At 35.6% G+C, this 10,356-nt stretch overlaps 1 long non-coding RNA gene across 1 annotated transcript in view; it reads left to right on the top strand.

The window, feature by feature from the left end:
- The first annotated feature begins 407 nt into the window (after positions 1-407).
- LOC127493416 (uncharacterized) overlaps positions 408-10,356 on the top strand; it is a 42,229-nt gene continuing 32,280 nt past the window's right edge. Inside the window, exon 1 of the long non-coding RNA XR_007923529.2 lies at positions 408-531. This is a non-coding gene — a long non-coding RNA (uncharacterized lncRNA). The remainder of the gene's footprint in view (positions 532-10,356) is intronic.

Here is a 10,356-nt window from a genome sequence, read left to right as displayed (position 1 = left end):
CCAAATATGCATAGGAATGAAAGGTTATTGGAATTGGAAGCAAATTATACTTCATAGAACAGGAAAATGTTAGTTAAATAAATTGAAACCTAACTTTATGGTGACCCACTATGTATTTATTAAAAAGCATGCTTTCTGAGAATGTAATTAGTTTGGAAAAAGATTATTTTATATTAAGCAGGAAGTAGATATATAGATACAAATAGATAGATAAAATAGATTCAGAAAGGGAGAAACGAAGAAAAGCTAAAAATAATTTCCTGTGATTTATTTACTAATATTGATGTCTTTTGTTCCTATGTTTTTCAACTTTTTAGTTTCTTTCAAATGATTATATATTGTTTTTTCTTTTCTTAATTTTTAAATTTTTAAAGATTCATTTATTTTATTTGAATATCAGAGTTACACAGAGAGAGGAGCGACAGAGAGAAGGCTTCCATCTGATGGTGCACTCCCCAATTGTCCACAACAGCCAGAGATGTGCCATTCTGAAGCCGGGAACCAAGAGCCTCTTCCGGGTCTCCCACACAGGTACAGGGGCCCAAGGACTTGGATCATCTTCTACTGCTTTTCCAGGCTACAGCACAGAGCTGGATTGGAAGTAGAGCAGCTGGGTCACGAATCGGCATCCATATGGGATGCCAACACTTCAGGCCCGGGCATTAACCTGCTGTACCACAGCGCTGGCCCCTATGTATTGTTTTTTTGTATTACACTTATGGTCTAGTCAGATGACAATAGGTTCACAAGTGATTTCAGAAGAGTGCATTTAGTACGAATAGTTACCCAGGTTTTTTTCTGGGTAACTATTAAAAGATTTGAAAATGAGCTCTAAGTGTAATAGGTTTGCAAAAAAAGGAGGCTGCCATTCCATTGTCTGAAGGGAATTTGAACCTTGAAGAAACTCAACATAAGGGAGGTTTTCTCCCACCCTCCGTCTGAGAAAATGGAACAGTCACTCCTCCCATCCTCTCTGCATTATAGTGAAGAGACTTGATGCTGGTGTTCACAGTTAATGTGAGAGCTGGTTATCACTGTGGGCACATAAAAACTTTCTGGAAGCAGCTGGAATCACAAGACCAGTCCAATAACACAGGGAAAGCTGTGGGGCCCCACCACAATTCCAGCTACTTGCTCTAGGGAGGTGGTGGTGGTGTATGTGGGGAGTGGGGGGCATGGATAGGAAAAAGAAAACTCATTTCTTCCTCCTCAAGTCTTGTTCTAAGTGATTTAATGCACACAATAAATGTGGAAAAATGAAAATGGAAGAAATACATTTTATTCTGATTATAATTTCTTCTTACTGTTTTTAAAATAATTTCTTCTATTGCATCATCCAACCTATTTATACAATTACACCTAACATTATCTTGAGTTACTGTCTGGTATAGGCATCAAACTGACAACTTCATCCTGCAACATGACTATTCTCAGTCTAGTGATTAATTAATTGATGCCTGTTGGATTTGTTTAGACTTCGTTAATGTGTTTCAAAAATGCAAATTTGCCAAATCATTCAAGGTAATTTTGAAGTCATCAGTGATGTTTCACTGCTGTTAGGAAAAAGAGGCAGACCCAGAGATCAGTGCTCCAGCTCTGGACCAGATTACCGCACAATTCCCATTTCACACCCCCCTGTTAGGTTTTTGTTTCAGTCCCTTGGTTTACTTTATTTTTTGGAAAGATAATAGGTTTCTTTTTTTGCATTTGAAGATTCCATCTTTCCTTCTCCCTCTGCAGAGAGTGTTCTTCACACCCTTCCCATTCCCCTCGTCCCTTCTCTTTTTACATTAGTAAACAATTAGTTTTGTAGTTCTTTAGTTTTGGCTTTCCAGTAAATTGGATGCACCATTCACACTTAGATGCCTTGGCATTTAAAGCCTTAGCACTTAGTCACAGATTGTCCAACTGCAAGCATGCATGAGAAGGTAGTAAGCGTGAGCTGAAGAGTGATCTGCAACAGGTAAACAAGAGGAAGTCAATCTGTAGCAAACCTTTCCTGGTCCTCTTCTCCCCATTAACACTATAGCAATTTAAACATGTGAGGAAAAAAAGAATATTTTATCACTCATATGATGAAATAAACTGCCACAAAATAGTCCAGAGTTTGTTTTTTTTTTGTCAGTACCAAATCAATGTCACTAATATAGCAACATCCAACACTTAGGTTAAAATTGTTGTTTAATTCTTGAAATTTTAAATTGAAATTTATTTTCAGTTAACTTTCTACTCATAAAATTAACCTTACATTAAATAAAGAGTTCAACAAATAGTATCAAGAAAAAAAAAGAAAACACTGTTCTTCAGCAGTGGAGACCCTTCTTTAGTAAAAAGTCTGGGGTGAGGGGAATAGATCTTTGAAAAAAGTAAAGATGAGAATGGGAGAGGGAGGAGGAAGAAGGGTGGGCTTGAAGGCGGAAGGGAGGGAAAGGTAAGAAGAATCACTATGTTCCTAAATTTGTATATTTGAAATGCATGAAGTTTGTATACCCTAAATAAAAGGTTTCTAAGTTAAAAAAAATTAAGTGATTTCTAAAATTGACCTGGTGAAAAGATGCACGGGTTTTATGCACATACTGAATATACTGGTTCTTGTATAAAAGCTCAATTCATTTTCTTGCCATGCTTGACTATGACTTCCTCTACTTCTCACCTATACTTTTCAAGAAAGCATTCTCTCATAATAACTTACTGTCACCATTTCTCCCTGTAAATTATAAATATATAGCTAATATAGACACAAACATATGAGTGGGAGGGGGACTTAAGAAATCCATGGAGGGAGCGGGATTTGGTGGATTGGTTAAGATGCTTCTTGGGTTGCCTACATCTCCTATTGGAATGTCTGGATTCAAATATTAGCTCTGCTTTTGATCCTGGCTACTTGCTAAGGTGCTTCTGGGGAGTACTAAGTGATACTCAAATACTTGTGTCTGTGCTCCCCTTGTGGGAGATCCATTTGAAGTTTTTAGCCTGGCCTACCCCTGCCTATTGTAGGTATTTGGGGATGAACTCTGTCTGTCTCTGCCTTTCAGATAAAAACTAGATAAGAATTGTAGGAAAAATCTGATGGAAAAAATGGAATTAAAAAACAGGCTTATGTTAATGCAAAAGTTTTTTAAATTCCTGTGTAGTTTTTATATAGTAAGCATTTTCATGAACTTTTTGAAGAGCTTTTGTGTTTGTGTGTATGTTGTGTATAATATTTATGAAAATGTAAGCACATACACACATCACATACTTTCCCCCAAAATCCTAACATGTTTAAGTGTACTTATTACTAATCATTTAACAACTTCTTTACATAGAGTAGATTTTACTTAGGTCAAGCTTGTAATGAATATTTACTTTTTTAAGCTACTAGTGTAGGACCCCAAAAACGGTGTCCTCTTGTGACGACCCCAGAAACACAGACTCCAGACCAGACGATGCAAAAGAACAGGAGGTAATTTTATTTCATTTGTGCAAATGGGCCCTCTACTGCTGCAAGCAGCAAGCAAGCGAGAGGAGCCCCGAGCAGCTATCTCACACAGCTTTTAAGGGGCAAAACCACAAAATTAACATACCATAGGGTGGCGTAAGTTTATTGGGCAACTATAAGGGGAGGAGGTCGTCGAGGAGGAGGAGAAATGGAAGCTTGGATAAGGGGAGGGGGTCATTGAAGAGCAGAAAGGGGTGGCTACGTGCCCTACATGCCTCGCGGTTGTTTTTGTTAAGCTCGAACAAGCACAGGGGAGGGGGCTTATCTACATAGCAGGATGTTCTGTTGCCCATATCTCTGGTTAGTAGCTAACTGCTTTCTCTGTGAACCAGTTTACTCCCCATTTCCCAAGGCCGTCTCTGGAATGGTTTGTCTCAGGAGCCCCATTTTTTTTTTTTTTTTATTAAGGCTACTTTTATGGTGGCTCACAGCCGCTTCTTTCACTAGTTGATTAGAATTATGTTACATAATTCTATATGAAAGAAATATGAGTAGAAAATATGATAGCTTTGATTGCATTTTTATAACAGGATTGTTTAGGTGATAGAGGTCAGCAATATAAATGGGGAAATGAGTTAGCTAGATAGATTCTAGCATGTGAATAGCTCAAATGACTATGAGTTTCAATCTCATTATTCAACTCTGCCAATTTTGATACATTTTGTTCTGTTTTGTATAATAAAATCTTTCACAGGAAAATGACTAATAGGATATTTAAATTGTTTATTCTAAAAAAATTATTATATGTTTAATAGTAACAAAATTAATTTTATTTTGGTACTATCATTATGTGAAAAATTACTCATATTAATTTTTAATACATATTGTACTGGATATGTTTACATAATTCAATCATATAATTTAGATGACAGAATATTCTTCTATGTTTGTAAGAAATCACATATACACAAAGATGCAAGGTAAAGCACATTATTGCATTGTTTCTGTCCAATTTCTTCTCTGATTTTCTGTTGCTACATTTAGTATGTTTTTTTTTACAGTGAAAGCATATTTTGGGATTGCATAACATATATGATTGTTCATGGCTAGATTTTGAAATAGAAATCTACAACCTTAATTTTGAACTGCTAACTATTCATTTCCTTCCTTAAAACAGATTAAAATAAGCTGTTTTAAACAAATTTCTGAATTTATATCTTTCCCTTTTACATTTTAATTTTTGTATTGACAGAAATAGAACTAAATATTGAATAAAAATACTATCCTGAGGAGTTAAATGAACTAATAGGCAGTTAGGTCAGTCTGTGTCTGAATGAGTAAAAGGAGAATCTCTTTAAGAGTTTGCAAATGCTTGCTTCTCCCCAAAAGTTACCTTATCAAGGTAAAAGTGCGATTTGATCCCACTCCTGAGTTTCCAGTTTAACACAAGAATAGCAAGGAAGTAGTGATTCTATCCTTCTGTTTTGGATTATCAGAGAATAGAAAGGAGAAGTTACCAATCACATATTTCTGATGGCTTTTTGTTTTATCATGAGCAAACTAGACACAATATACAGGATTACAAATCCAGCTTTTTGGTGGGTTTTGTCCCCTACTCTGATGGATTGTTAGCTGATATTCTGTTCCCCCAACTTCTCCCAAAAAGAGAATTGTGCTTAACAGACTCGATCTTCACAGTTTCTTGGTTCTGCCTCTCTTGGAATGGCATGAGGTTTCTAATAAATCTTGATTTGCTCACTGCCTTGTCTGAATGGAAATTCTTCTTTCACTTGAGGATAGGACCAAGGTTGCCTTTCTTCCCGGCTGTTTTACCAGTAATATCTGTTGTTTGGTATAAGTGAAAACCAATAAAAGGCAAAACAAATAATTTATGGGGAAATTCAAATTGGAATAATTATAGCCTATCCTATTTCTTCACTTGTCATATTGTTTCATGATTTTAGATTTTATTTTTTCATTTTTGTTTGCTTTTGTCTTATAACTGTCATTTGTTATCAAAAGGGAAAGTAGCTCTGCAATGTAAAAATTTCTGAGGGAAAATGTTCTAACAACCTAGTAATGAGGAATTTCTTCTTTAATCACTCTCATTTCCACCTTATCTAGCCTAGGGGAAAAACATACTTCTCTTTAATTTTCATTTTGAAAACACCAGTGGATTTAGGAAAGAGGTTCACATTTAGTAGTCTTTAGGGGGGAAATGTCCTCTTATATTATTTTACAATTATGATTAAGAATTAATTAAAATACAATTCAATGTCTGAAAAATAATATTTTGGTATAAAAGAATTATTTAGAGGATGAGACCTAATTTTCTTCAAAGTTAATGACAGCTGAATTTCCTATCTTTGGTGTAATGAAAAAACTCAAAGAATTTTGAAATGTACTGAGATTAAGAGCATTGATGAAGTGTCAGCTTTCCCACAACCAATGACTGGCCAGGATGCTGATGAAGGGTTCACAGAGGAGACTGGGAAGAATCAGGTTAAACGCTCTTTATTGTTACACCAGCACTAGGAGGGAAAGCCATTCAGCTGGCTCCTGTGGGCACTAGGCTCTACAGACCAGAAGCTTCTCCCCAGGGCACTAGGCTCTACGGACTGGGGAGGGAGGCTGAGTAGCACCCAAATTACAAGCGTCTGAGGGTCTTCTTATATATACTTGTTTAGGGTCAGCCATGCCTATGTTCCCTCCCTTCGGGCCCCATAGTCATGGCAGCAGCGGTTACATAGTTATAATAACCGTTTGCGGTTAGGCCATTTCCTCTTGCAAGCTTTCCTACAGCGCAGTTTCTTTCCCTGATAAATGATGAGTTTCGTTTCTTTGCAAATGGATCCCTAACATGAAGGAATTAAACAAAAATTTAATGGAATGAATATTTATTCGAGTTAGGTCTACACAAGGTCAGAGGGAATATGTTTAGTTTTCAAGGAGCTTAAAATTTGAGGACAGAAATAAGAGCTTTCATTTCTCCCCCAATTTTCCTATAATTTCCCTCTAGTTGATTGGGTTTTTTTGTTGTTTTCTCCCTTCCTTCCTTCCTTCCTCCCTCCCTCCCTCCCTCCCTTACTCCCTACCTCCCTCCATCTTTCTTTCTTTCTTTCTTTCTTTCTTTCTTTCTTTCTTTCTTTCTTTCTTTCTTTCTTTCTTTCTTTCTTTCTTTCTTTCTTTCTTTCTTTCTTTCTTTCTTTCTTTCTTTCTTTCTTTCACCAGAGTTACAGAGAGAGGAAAAGACTCAGGGAGATCTTCCATCTGTTGGTTCCCTCCCTGAAACGTCCACAATGACCATGGCTGAGCCAGGCTCAAGCCAGGAACTAGGAGCTTCTGCTTGGTCTCCCATGTGAGTGGCAAGGCCCCAAATGCCTGAGCCATTTTCTTCTGATTTTCTGAGGCCATTAGCAGGGAGCTGGATCAGAAGTGGTGCAGCCAAGACACAAACTAGTACCCATATGGGATGCAGGCATCACAGATAGTGTCTTTACTTGTTACAACACAATATAGACCTAATTGATTATTCTTAAATATTGACTTGGTTGTAAATAAAAAATTAAATTCTTATAAAATTGACTGGGAAAGAGAAAGAAAAGGACTAGCTATAGTCATTGATATCATTGCATTTTCCTTTTTCTTTTTTGCTGTAAAATTAGGTTTCTGCAACTCAGCTGATAGCTTAGTCTAGACTCACAGTGGAAAGTTTTAGAATTGGACAATAAAACAGAGGAACAAGTAATTTCTCTTCCTATTACTCAGTTTTTTCAAACTAACTTTCACATCAGGAAGAGAAATATACTTTTATTCCTTTCATTACCTACATTTGCTCAATATAAAATGTTGGTTTGGATGGAATCATATACACTTATTTTTTTGTGATTATATTATACATTAATTTAATTACTTAATAGATTAAAAACTTTCTCTCTAAATCAAGCAACTAAATGCTTGGAAAGAATAAAATCATCAAAAAAGTTTTAAAAGTATTCTTCACAGTAAGCCTGTAGCACAAAATGTATTCTAATCTACATAACATTATCATGTTTCTTATGGAAATTTAAGTTTTCCAAAAAAATTTTGGATGTATAATCTCTGGAGAAATAAGAACAAGGTGTAATGTATATAAAAAAAGTACTCCCCAACCAGCCTCTTCTAAAATATTTATTCTGCTAAGAGTGAAGAATTGGACCAGAATAGAAAGGTTTTCTCTGGGGTGCCATCTAAGTTTGGGGTTCTCTAAAAATATTATTCTATGCAATTTAGCTATTTGTCTGCCAAAAAGTTGTGGTTTTTTTCTTTAGAAAATATTTATTTATTCAAAAGGCAGAGTGACTGAGAGAATTGGAAATAGAAAGATTTCCATCTTCTGATTCACTCCCCAAATGCCTGCAATATCTGGGCTGGATCAACCCTGAAACCAGGAGCCAGAACTCCATCTAGGTCTTTCATGTAGGTGGAGGGAATCAAGTACTTGTGCCGTCATCCATTGCATTTTCAGGCTCATTAGTAAGAAGCTAATGGAAGGCTGGTGGCCAGTACTCAGACTGGCACTCCAATATGGGGTGTAGCATCCCTCACAGCAGTTTAACTATCTGTATCAAAATGCCCATCCAAAATGATTGTCTCTCTTGTCAATCATTCTATTTGATTATGAATTTCTCATGAACACTGGACTAAACTGGTCTTCTTTTACATACACCTACGAAGTTTAGGAAAATGTTTAAAAATATTACTGCTAGGGGCCAGCGTAGGGGCACAGTGGGTTAAGCTGCTAGCTGGCTATGCCAACATTCTATATGGGTGTTATCCAGCTACCTGCTAATGCACCTGGAAAAGCAATGGAGGACAGCCCAAGTCTTTGGGCCCCTGCACCCATGTGAGAGACCTGCACGGGATTCCAGGCTCCTGGCTTCGGCCTGGCCCAGCACTGGCCTTTGTGGACATCTTGGGGGCTGAACCAGAAGATTGATGAGTTTTTCTCTTTCTGTGTATGTCCATATTTCTTTAACTTCATCTTTAAAATCAAAATACATAAATGTTAAAAATGGAAAAAAATAAGATTTAAAAATTTTATTGCTGATCTAATGGTTAAACAACCAAACAAAATTGACTTTTTTTCTTAATAAATGGTTTTAAAATGACCTAAGGATAAAATCATATTTTCTTTATTATATTTTTATATATTATATATTTTTGGTCAACAGGGGTGGTTAAGAATACCGATGCATATGCAGAATTATATTGAAATATCACAAGGTGGCACTGTTGTTTCAAATATGAAACGGTACCTAGCATTGCTCATTTTTTGGCTGATCCTTTCAATGTTTAAAATATCTTAAGAATACATCATATTATTTTGTGAATCTTAGATTTCAAATAAACTTTTAAAAAGAAGCATCCACAATTAACATTGTTATTGGATATAATTGTGGCAAGTTTTATTTTTTTGGTATTCCTATCAAGTTCTGTGAACTTCCCTGTCTCAAGGATCCAACTTTGATTGAATTTAGATATCCTAATCCATTCTAAAGCCTTTGGTGAAAAAAAAAATCAGGCATATCTATCTCAGGCCATAATACTTATTTTTTTTAACTTTCATTTCTTTAGTGGCTGGCTCAGAAAACAATTGATTCCATATTACTAAATGTCATTATTAGGATATAGCAATCATCTTTTGTCTACTGGTTGTCAGCTTAGTCATCATAATTACCTTTTGGAAAAACAAAAAAGGAATTATTCTGAATTGGTGTTTTGGAAAGATAGCAGTACAACAAAACATTCCTAGAGTAGATACCATCTGCATAAAATTGAAATCAAAACTGTAAAATAATATTATGTACTCATATTGTTTGCAATAAATATTCATTTAGGTTTACTTTTTCACTGTACATATATTCACGGTTTTATAGTTCCAATTATAAATTCTTACAAGAAAATAACAGTCTCTGAAAAGAGTGTCTGAGCTATAGAAGTCATAGGTGAGAACTGATGCTCATTAAGCAGGTTCCAAAGACCAAGGATAAAGTTTGCTGTAGGCAAAGAGTCACCTTCAGATGTGTAAAGAGAAAAAAGAAATACTAAAAGAAATCTTCCTGCCTGAAGTTATGAAGAGAGAGAGAATTAGTGGAAAAACAAAGTGTTATAAAGAATAATGCTATAATTTTTAAGCTTGGAATATTGTATATTCCTAAGGAATATTTTAGTTAGATCCCAAACCCACAGTGAATGTGCTTGCCATACATAAATAGCTTGAATATTCATTTTTAAATTTAATATAGAGAATAGTTATGGACTCACACATGAAAAAATATCAAATTCTTGTAGGCGAATCTTTGGTAATTAATCTGCCATGAGCCAATCCTCTGAAAATTCTTTTCATTAGTCACCTGGAAATGAGAAGGAGGAGACATAGGAAGAATAGAAGAGGACTGGATTATTCTGAATAAAGAAGAAAATCACAAACACCTACCCTAAGTTAGGGAGTCTTGCACTGTTCTTATCTAATAAGAGAATTTCGTACTTGACATCTCTTCATTCTTCATTCTGCTTCCTGTGATGCTGTCTATCTACTCGTGTGTTGTCTGTATCACTCAATAGAGGATAAACTATGTGGGAGAATTATTATTGTCCTATTCATTGCTGCACACTCAGTTTCTGAAGCACTCATCACATGATAGATGTCTCAATAAATGTTTTTTTCAATATATGAATGACTTCTTATGCATCATGGATATAGAGATATGAATGCTTTTTTATCACATCATAATAGGGCAACTTCTGAAGATCTAAACATCGGTGTCATCATTAGTCAGTGCCTGAAATCTGGCATATTTAATTGACTAAAGTGTCCGGATGAGCATAATAAATCTAGAACATAAAGCACATGGAAAATAGGTCCAAGTTTGACATATTAGAATATTTGGTCT

Source organism: Oryctolagus cuniculus, chromosome 7 (genome assembly GCF_964237555.1).
Source record: "Oryctolagus cuniculus chromosome 7, mOryCun1.1, whole genome shotgun sequence".
NCBI classification, from domain to species: domain Eukaryota; kingdom Metazoa; phylum Chordata; class Mammalia; order Lagomorpha; family Leporidae; genus Oryctolagus; species Oryctolagus cuniculus.
The sequence above is the reverse complement of the archived record's forward strand: the minus strand, read 5'-3'. Positions and strand labels throughout refer to the sequence as shown.